General features: G+C 34.7%; 1 pseudogene; it reads left to right on the top strand.

The window, feature by feature from the left end:
* The first annotated feature begins 6,430 nt into the window (after window positions 1-6,430).
* On the top strand, window positions 6,431-8,984 carry LOC131180278 (uncharacterized; annotated as a pseudogene).
* Window positions 8,985-9,486: the final 502 nt, after the last annotated feature.

The raw sequence follows: 9,486 nt of genomic DNA, 5'->3' as shown, positions 1-9,486 counted from the left end.
ATTTGGTAGGAAAAATAATTTTAATTATGACATCATCATTGATGTCACCCATGATGTAATAACCTTTTTTTTCCTTTCTCTTTTTCCACTGTGTTCGTAATAGTCCTAAGGACCGCAGCGTCACATTTTACGGTTCGAAATTTGAGTTTAAATTGACTTCGCAGTCCTTCCCGAGAAGGTCACCCATCGCTGTGACTCTCGGCTCGTTTAACTTTTTATGTTCTGTTTTTCTTATTTATACTTAACTAATTGACAATTACTAATTATTTGTGTTTATGGCTTATTTAGTTATCTTAAGAGTGGTTCTAATCCCCTTAATTATCCGGATCGACTCCGGTCACCAGAACAGTGAAATATACTAGGCTATACAAATAGGGGTGTTACAAATATGTTTTATAGGGGCTGTATAGTTCACATTGGAGATAGAGAATTAGCTACAGATCTTGTTTCTTTAGATATATTTAAGTTTGATGTGATTTTAGGCATGGATTGCTTAGCCACTTATCACGTTTCATTGGATTGTCATAATAAAGTTGTACGCTTTAAAATTCCTAGGAAGGTAGAATTTCACTTTCAGGGAGATCGCAGTATAGCCTCTAGTAATCTTATCTCAGTAGTGAGTGCTAGCCGATTATTGCGAAAGAGGTGTAAGGGGTATCTAGCTTATGTTGGATACGTTCAGGTAGAAGGTGCAGGTTTAGAGAATGTTGCAGTGGTTAAGGAGTTTCCTGATGTGTTTCCAGAAGATTTATCAGGTTTACTCCCGGAGCGAGAAGTAAAGTTTGGTATAGACTTAGTTCCTGGAACTGAGCCCATATCTATGCCACCTTATTGTATGGCAACCGTAGAACTTAAGGAGTTAAAGGAGCAGCTACAGGACCTACTAGATAAGGGGTTTATTTGCCCTAGTATTTCTCCATGGGGTGCTCCTGTGTTATTTATGTGGAAGAAGGATGAGTCTTTGAGAATGTGCATTGATTATAGGCAATTGAATAAAGTGATTGTGCGTAATAAGTATACTTTTCCATGCATAGATGACCTGTTTGACCAACTTCAAGGCGCAAAGTATTTTTTCAAGATTGATCTTCGATCTGGGTATCATCAATTGAGGGTCAAGAAAGAAGACATACTCAAGATAGCCTTTAGGACTAGGTATGGATACTATGAATTTCTTGTAATGTCTTTTGGTCATAACAATGCTCCAGCTGCTTTTATGGATCTCATGAATAGAGTTTTCAAGCCTTTCTTAGATCAATTTATTATAGTGTTCATCGATGACATTCTAGTGCACTCAAAGAGTAAAGAGGAGCATGAACAGCATTTGAGAATTGTCCTTCAGACCATACGGGAACACAAGCTATTTGCCAAGTTCTCAAAATGTGAGTTCTGGTTAGATAGTGTGGCTTTCCTAGGCCATACAGTATCTAAGGATGGGGTGTGTGTTGATAAGAAGAAAGTTGAGGTAGTGCTTCATTGGCCTAAACCCACAATTGTGTCAGAGATTCATAGTTTCTTGGGTTTAGCAGGGTATTATAGACGGTTTGTTCAAGACTTCCCTCATATTGCAGCACCTTTAACTAAGTTGACACAGAAAAATATGAAATTTTAGTGGTCTGAGGCTTGTGAAAAAAAGTTTTCAGGAGCTTAAAACTCATTTAACTATAGCACCAGTGTTAGCCCTTCCATCTGGATCAGGGGGTTATGCAGTATATTGTGATGCTTCTAGGATTGGTTTAGGATGTGTTTTGATGCAGCATGGATGGGTTATTGCATATGCTTCTCGTCAGTTGAAAAGGCACAAGCAGAATTATCCAACTCATGATTTGGAAATGGCTATAGTAATTTTTGCTTTAAAAATATGGAGGCACTATCTGTATAGTGAGACTTGTAAAATCTTCAATGACCATAAAAGTCTCAAATACATCTTTGACCAACGTGATCTTAATCTTAGGCAAAGGAGATGGGTAGAATTGCTGAAGGATTATGATTACACCATACAGTATCACCCTAGAAAAGCTAATGTGGTGGCCGATGCTCTAAGTAGGAAGTCTTCTGATAGTTTAGCCCATATATCTACCAAGAGGAGGCCTCTGATTGGTGAATTACATGAGTTACTAGATCAGGGAGTAGAGTTTGAAATCTTATCTGGATCATTCTTAGCACATTTTTGAGTTAGGCCTATCTTGATTGATCGAATTAAGGCTGCTCAGAAGAGGGATTCTCAGTTGTATAAGATTATAGATAGTATCCATCAAGGCCAAGCTCAAGGGTTCATGTTAAATGATGATGGAGTTCTTCATTATGGCACTAGACTTTGTGTCCCCAATGTTGATGAGTTGGGAAGAGAAATCATGGAGGAGGCACACCATTCTGTTTACACAGTACACCCAGGTTCAACTAAGATGTACCGTGATTTAAGGGAGCATTATTGGTGGGGTGGCATGAAGATGGATGTTGTAGACTTTGTTGCTAAATGTTTGATTTGTCAACAGGTTAAGGCAGGACATCAGAGACCATCTGGGTTACTTCAGCCATTGCCTATTCCCGAGTGGAAGTGGGAGCATATTGCCATGGACTTTATTGTGGGTTTACCTAGTACACAAGGTGGTTACAATGCAATCTGGGTGATAGTGAACAGATTGACAAAATCTGCTCATTTTCTTCTTGTGAAGACTACTTATGACTTTGATAAACTTGCATAGTTGTATATAAACAAGATTGTTAGTCTTCATGGAGTTCCAGTTTCCATTGCCTCTGATCGTGGTAATCAGTTTACTTCTCGATTTTGGAGGAAATTCCAAGAAGCTTTAGGAACACAAGTAGACTTTAGTACTGCTTTTCACCCTCAAACGGATGGACAGTTAGAAAGGACCATACAGACATTAGAGGACATGCTTCATGCATGCATTATGGATTTTGGTGGCTATTGGGATCATCATTTGCCTTTAGTGGAGTTTGCTTATAATTACAGTTATCAGGCAAGTATAGAGATGGCTCCATATGAGGCATTATATGGTCGAAAGTCTAGGTCACCAATTTGTTGGGATGAAGTTGGAGAAAGAAGGCTTACTAGACCATAATTGATACAATTAACTTCAGAGAAGGTTCGACTAATTCGTGATTGACTTTTGACTGCTCAAAGTCGACAAAGAAGTTATGCTGACCCTAAGCGTAAAGATGTAGAGTTTATAGTTGGTGATCATGTATTTCTGAGAGTTGCACCTATGAAAGAAATCATGAGGTTTGGGAAAAAGGGAAGCTTAGCCCTCGTTTTGTTGGTCCATTTGAAATTTTGGAGAGAATTGGAGCAGTTGCTTACCGTTTAGTCCTTCCACCTGGTTTTGCACATGTACATTCAGTTTTCCATATTTCTATGCTTATGAAGTATGTATTAGATCCATCTCATACTTTGCAACCTCAGACCATACAATTTAAGGATGATATGTCATATAATGAGCAACCAGTAAAGATTTTAGATCGACAAATTAGGAAACTCCAGTCTAGGGAAATGGCTTTGGTCAAAGTCTTGTGACAGAATCACACAAGTAGTGAGACCACATGGGAGACAAAATCTGAAATGCAAGCCAAAAATCCCCACTTATTTCATTCTTCAGGTTAGAATTTTGTCTGTTTAAATTCGGAGACCGAATTTCTTTTGAGGGGGAAAATATGTGGGAACCCAATATTTATCTATTTATTTATTTATTTTAATTATCTAACAAAACAATAATTTAAAATATTTATCTAGAAATAAAATAAAATAAAATAAGATAAAGAATATTTTATTGGATGGCCTATATATATATATATAATTTTTTGAAATTAAATATATATCTGTAATCTGAACAACCCAATTCAATAATAACTCTTATCCTATTCTACACCTAATAGAACTCTTGAAATATATATACCCTAATCATCTCTTCTGCTAAACTTTGCTCTCAAAACCTGTTTGTCACCTCCTTTTTCTATCAAATATACTCAACAGGTATTTTAATCATCTTATATATATATATATATATATATATATATATATATATATATATATATATATATATATATAAATTTACAATTTATAATCTAATGTGCGCAGAGAATCCCTAAATTTTACTTCTCTATTTATCACCTTCAATTCTATTTTCAAGGTAAAAATTCTCATTCTTTGTTCAATAATGGGTGAATTTGATTTTATTTTCTTTCCTTGATTTGTTACAACTACTCTAAAAATTCATTTTTTTTCTTTTTTAATCATTGATATTGAATTAGGTTGATCATGAATACTGTGAGATAATAACCTTGAATTTAGATTATACATATATATATATATATATATATATATATATATATATATATATATATATATATATATATATATAAGAGAGAGTTTTGTCTGGGTCGTTTCTTCATCTACGTTCACTGAGACCGTCCCTGTTCATCCACTGAATTCAATGTACATATATATATATGTAAAAGAGGGTAAAGAGGGTTGTTCATTGTTGCTTCCCTGATTCATCCTCCAATATATATATATATAATTTTATTTTATTGTTATTTAATATTTCTCTTTTATATTTTAGGTGTGTAAGAGATTCGAATATTTAATCTATCAGTTAAAATTGTTTCTCATCCATTGAAAATAACTATTCTCTTAGAGGTTCCAGGTGAGTGGTAATTATAGTACATGGTACCGTTTTAGTCCCTTTTAAAATTTCTTAGCATTAAGTTTGTTATTAAATAAAATTTTAAATTAATATTTTAACAATTATTTTACATGTAATTTTTTAGAGTTTTATTTTATTATTGAATTTTATTTCGATTTTGATTAAATAATTGATTTTGTCAACTATTTCTGCATTAGAGCCATTAGGATTCCAGGAACAGGCCTTTAATGTATTTATATTGATTGATATTTGACTATAAAATTTACCGATGTTTACACTGAATTGATTTGTGATTATTGACTCTCTGAAATTATTGAAATAAACTATTGAAATTGCACTATCAGTTATTATTTGCTATCTGAAATTTTTTATTGATTTTGATTGATTTGTACAAATTGATTTTCTGTTTTGAATTGGTACCTGTGCCCAGTATCTGTTTCTGTTATCTGGCCCTACCGTGTAGATTATCACGGTATTAGGTTGCATTGTCGAGTCATGCATCATTGCAGTTTATGGTTTGCATTAGTATCACATACATTGATATCTGTGAAGACAGAGGAAGGTATCTAATATCTGGTAGCGCGCTTACCATCTGGACTTTGGTGATGTGGGGTATCATCACCCTAGTGCACTATACTATAAAATTTTTATTGAATGAATTTCTTTTATATATATGTTTTATGAAATTATTTTATTAATGATTTTAACAGCATGAGCATGATTTTATTAAATAGAAAATTTATTGTGAAATTAATCAAGTGTCTATCTGTTTCTATTCCATTGTGTGCTATAATTATCATTCACTGAGCATTTAGCTCAAACCACGTTTTCTCTATCTGTTATCTGTTTCAGATCAATAAAATTCTGCAGCTGATCCAAATATTCAGTCTATTTTCTGGAGAGGGACAATCTTTCATATTTTCTCGGGCTTATAATTAGTTTAGTTTATTGAACAGTTTAAGTTTTTATTTGAAATCTGTAGAGACTTCGCAGTTTACTTATGGAATATTTATGATGTTTATTCAGCATTTTGTTTATTTAAATTTTGTCTATTTTTTGATATTAGTAAGTGATAATATATTTATTCAATATATTCTGATAAGACTTGTATGATTTAAGAATACTTAAATTATGCGCAAGTTATGGTTCAGAATTTTGGATCGTGACAAGAGGTTTAGCCAGTGCATAAAATGAAAGGGAGAGGGAGAGGCATATAAAGGGTGAGGGTTGAGTGACTTAGTCAAACCGAAGCGCACACTACTAGACGCTATAAATAGTAGAATCTACTTGTCATTATACTGCCTTGGAGAAGCGACTACGGCCCCAAGGGAGGTGACTACCTTGCTAGACGCTACCCATGGTAGCGCCTAACTACATGGGTTATTTCATTTGCAGCTAGATGCCACCCAAGGTAGCGTCTAGCTGCATGATGTTATATCCTTGCACCTAGATACTAGAATTGATAGCACCCAATTGACCTGTCCAAATTTGCTCAATTTTGCCAGCTAAAATTCTCTGCTTGTCGCAATTATGATAGAATCCAGCACTTTTTTTAATTATCTGTTTGACATTTTAAATAAACCAAAATTTTTTTTTTTTAATTTTTACCTATTTGGATACTAGTTATACTTTGAATCGACCTCTCCCCCACGTCATTTTGGTAAATAGTTGCTATTCCAGCATTTTTTAGCAATTTATTTTTCCAATTATACCGTCTTCATAATTTGACCCCTCCTCGCCTCCGCCGTTGCCATGTGGTCTAGCCTCGCCGTCTCTAATAAGGTAGTGAAAATAAATTAATTGCTGTGGCTTTTCTGTCCATCTATAGAGCAGCTGGAAGGGCCAAGAATTCTTGATTAGAGAATCGCACCTCTGGTTTGGTGTTTATTCTTATCGGAATGAAACTAAGAGTGGTGTGCAGAAAGATGTACGATTACATTCGTTACGATCTGAAAGAAATAGCATTTCCTTCATCTCTGCCAGACCCCCTCATCTCAAAAAGCGTCGCAAACTGACTTGGCACGAGCGCTTTCTAGTATAACTACTTCTTTCCTTTCTTCTGCTTTAACTTATATAATCTATCTTTTAATTTGTTGCCGAAGCTTCAGTAGTTATGAATTAAGTTATATATTTGATGTCTTTTTAGTGTTTTGTTTGTGGGTTATTAATGGGCATTTGGGATTTTTAGCTTTGTCAAATAATTTTCTTGGGATTTTGCTTGACATGGATAGTGTTTAATTTAGTGAAGCTTTTAAACTGAGTACATTTCGTACCTTTGTTGCATGAATTTATTTGTTATTGAAGCTGTAAAAGTTTCGCAACTAGAGTAAAATGGAGAAAGCTAAGGTGATAAGGTTTTTGCTTAATGATTCAAGTAGTAAGTGCGTTATCCATTTGTGCTTCAGGTGTTCAGGGAGGCCTCAAGACTTTATGCTGCTAGCTGGGTACGGGATATTGGTCCTGATCTTCGGCCAACGATTGTAAGAAGGAAGGAACTGAAGACAGATCCAGTGGGAGAAAGAGCACTTCAACACCAGAGAAAGAGCCCTCAGTATTTGAAGATCTTGGTGAGAACCCTCATTCTTGTGTCTTGACCAATGTGATTGGTGTTATCAATTATTAATTAGTTTCTTTTGAGTGATGTGCATGATTCTCATTCATGGTTGGTGAGATTGCAGAACTTTGAACATGCATTTTGCATTGTTGATAGTTAGGTTAGATAGGGTAGAAGCATGATGAGGATAGCAATAGAAGTTGACAAACGAAAGAAGCACACTAACAAAGCTAGAACATGCCTAAGCCTCAAACATCCTGGAATCAATAAGGAAAATAAATTCTAGAATCCTCCAAAAAGTAAAAGAACTGAGATTTTATATAATTGATTAAGACATCCTTAACATTACATTTTTATAGGATTAAAAAAAAAACTTTCAAGTTCAACACTTAATACAAACACACATTCCTAGAGAGTCAAATGCTTACACAACTTAATAAGTTTTAAAATTTTGAAACCTAATTAATGAAGCAAGACTCTTGGAACAATAGGCAAGACTCTTAAATGCTCCTTCTCAGAAGACACAAGTGGATTTTGATAAGTCATCCATCTACAGCCTTTCTCTTTTTCATTCTCAATGAATCTCTGTTTAGCGATTCAAGCACTTGGTCTAGCTAAGGTGGCCATAGGCTATTTTTATCTTCTGCTCTTTTCTTCTGGTCCTTGAAATTGGTAATTTGGAATTAGACGCTCTGGCTATTGGGGGAGCCATTTTTTGGAAATCTCTAGTTGGTATCTTTCCAGCCTTTAAAATTTTTCAAGGCTTCTATTTTGCGTGTTGAGTTAGTGAATTTTTTTCTAGATGTCTCCTTGTGTTTGTAATTTACTGGGTAATAAACCATGCCTCACTATTGGCTGTATACAAACATTCTTTTATGGTGAATGGTGAGATGCACATATCTGAGGATTTTGTTGTGGAAAAGGAGCTATTTTTGCTTAGGCACCCAACAAGCATGTTATGTGCTATATGCCACAAAAGCATTATGTTTTTAGGAAATTCGATGTGTAAAACATTAAGAATTATATAAAAATTTTTACTGCTAAACTCCTCTTCCTCCTCGTCCTACTAGAGATGTAAGGAGAAATGGAGTCTCTTTAATGTTTTGATCTATCTTCATTTCTTTCTGTGAACCTAAGGGTTCTTGCATTAAACTCTTAACATTCAATGTCTTTTCTGCTGGAAATTAAATTAACAGCGGTGGCTGCAAGAGGAGGTATGGAGACATTAAGGCCTGCTTTGCAGCGGGTGTATATGACAAGAGCTTCAGCATATAGAGATGCTCTCAAAAGTTTTATAGAAGGATATCAAGAAGGTGTCCAGCAGGTCAGGGAGAAGAAAGAAGAATCTAAATCTCAACAAGAGGATGGTACAGCCAAGAAGCAGACTTGATTACTCATTACTCTGAAGCCATGCGAGTTTTTCTTGCGTATCAGCGCATGCAAGTAATAGTCCTTTTTAATTGTGACAAGTTGCTGCTCTAGCGAAAAAGAGTGCAAGAAGTAACAAGGTTGCTTCATTGTCTTACATGGATTCAATTGTACATTAAGCCAAGTCTGAGAACTATGAATACACTGAAGACTTTTTGTATATAATTTCCTTGTGGAGACTTAAGAACTCGTAGACAGCACTAAGATTTTTCATCTCGTTGATTTGAGTTTGTCTCATCATGTTCTAGCACTCCTTGATGCTTTATTCTTCTAATTTTAGGTTTTCTGACAATGATGTTCATTTTGTTGTGGAGGCGAATGAAAGCTCAAGTTTTTTTTAACTTATGAGAAAACTATATTGATTAATGTGGCTGAGGATTACTTATATGAGATTTTCTGCTGTTGAATTGAAATTGCCTGTGCGAAGTGAAAACTCGTTGTTGACTTATAATTGCTGGCTTTAGCTCCATCACAGAATGTTGTATACAAAATTATCTTTTCTTTATGTCAATGGACTAAGGGAAGACAAACAACAGGATTTTAGAAGTATACATCATTTTCAAACTAGTTGAGAAGCTTTTGGGAGCCTCTCAAATCACTTTTGATTTGCTTTTTGTTATCTCAATTTTAGTTCCTCTTTTACATCCTTTCTGGTGTTGCCTTCTCTGCTGAACTGTCTGAATCTCTCATCCAATGCAGGAGAATTCAGGATTTTTATTATTATTATTATTTTATAATTCTGGAACAAAATTTTGACTACTCTACTAATTGAGAGTGGCTGAGCATGCATACCTTTAAGAAAATATCAAGATTTATGTTTTCAGATGCTTCCTCTTCTTATCA

The sequence above is a fragment of the Hevea brasiliensis genome, chromosome 5, assembly GCF_030052815.1.
Source record: "Hevea brasiliensis isolate MT/VB/25A 57/8 chromosome 5, ASM3005281v1, whole genome shotgun sequence".
Lineage (NCBI taxonomy): Eukaryota > Viridiplantae > Streptophyta > Magnoliopsida > Malpighiales > Euphorbiaceae > Hevea > Hevea brasiliensis.
This window is presented reverse-complemented; position numbering and strand designations above follow the sequence as displayed.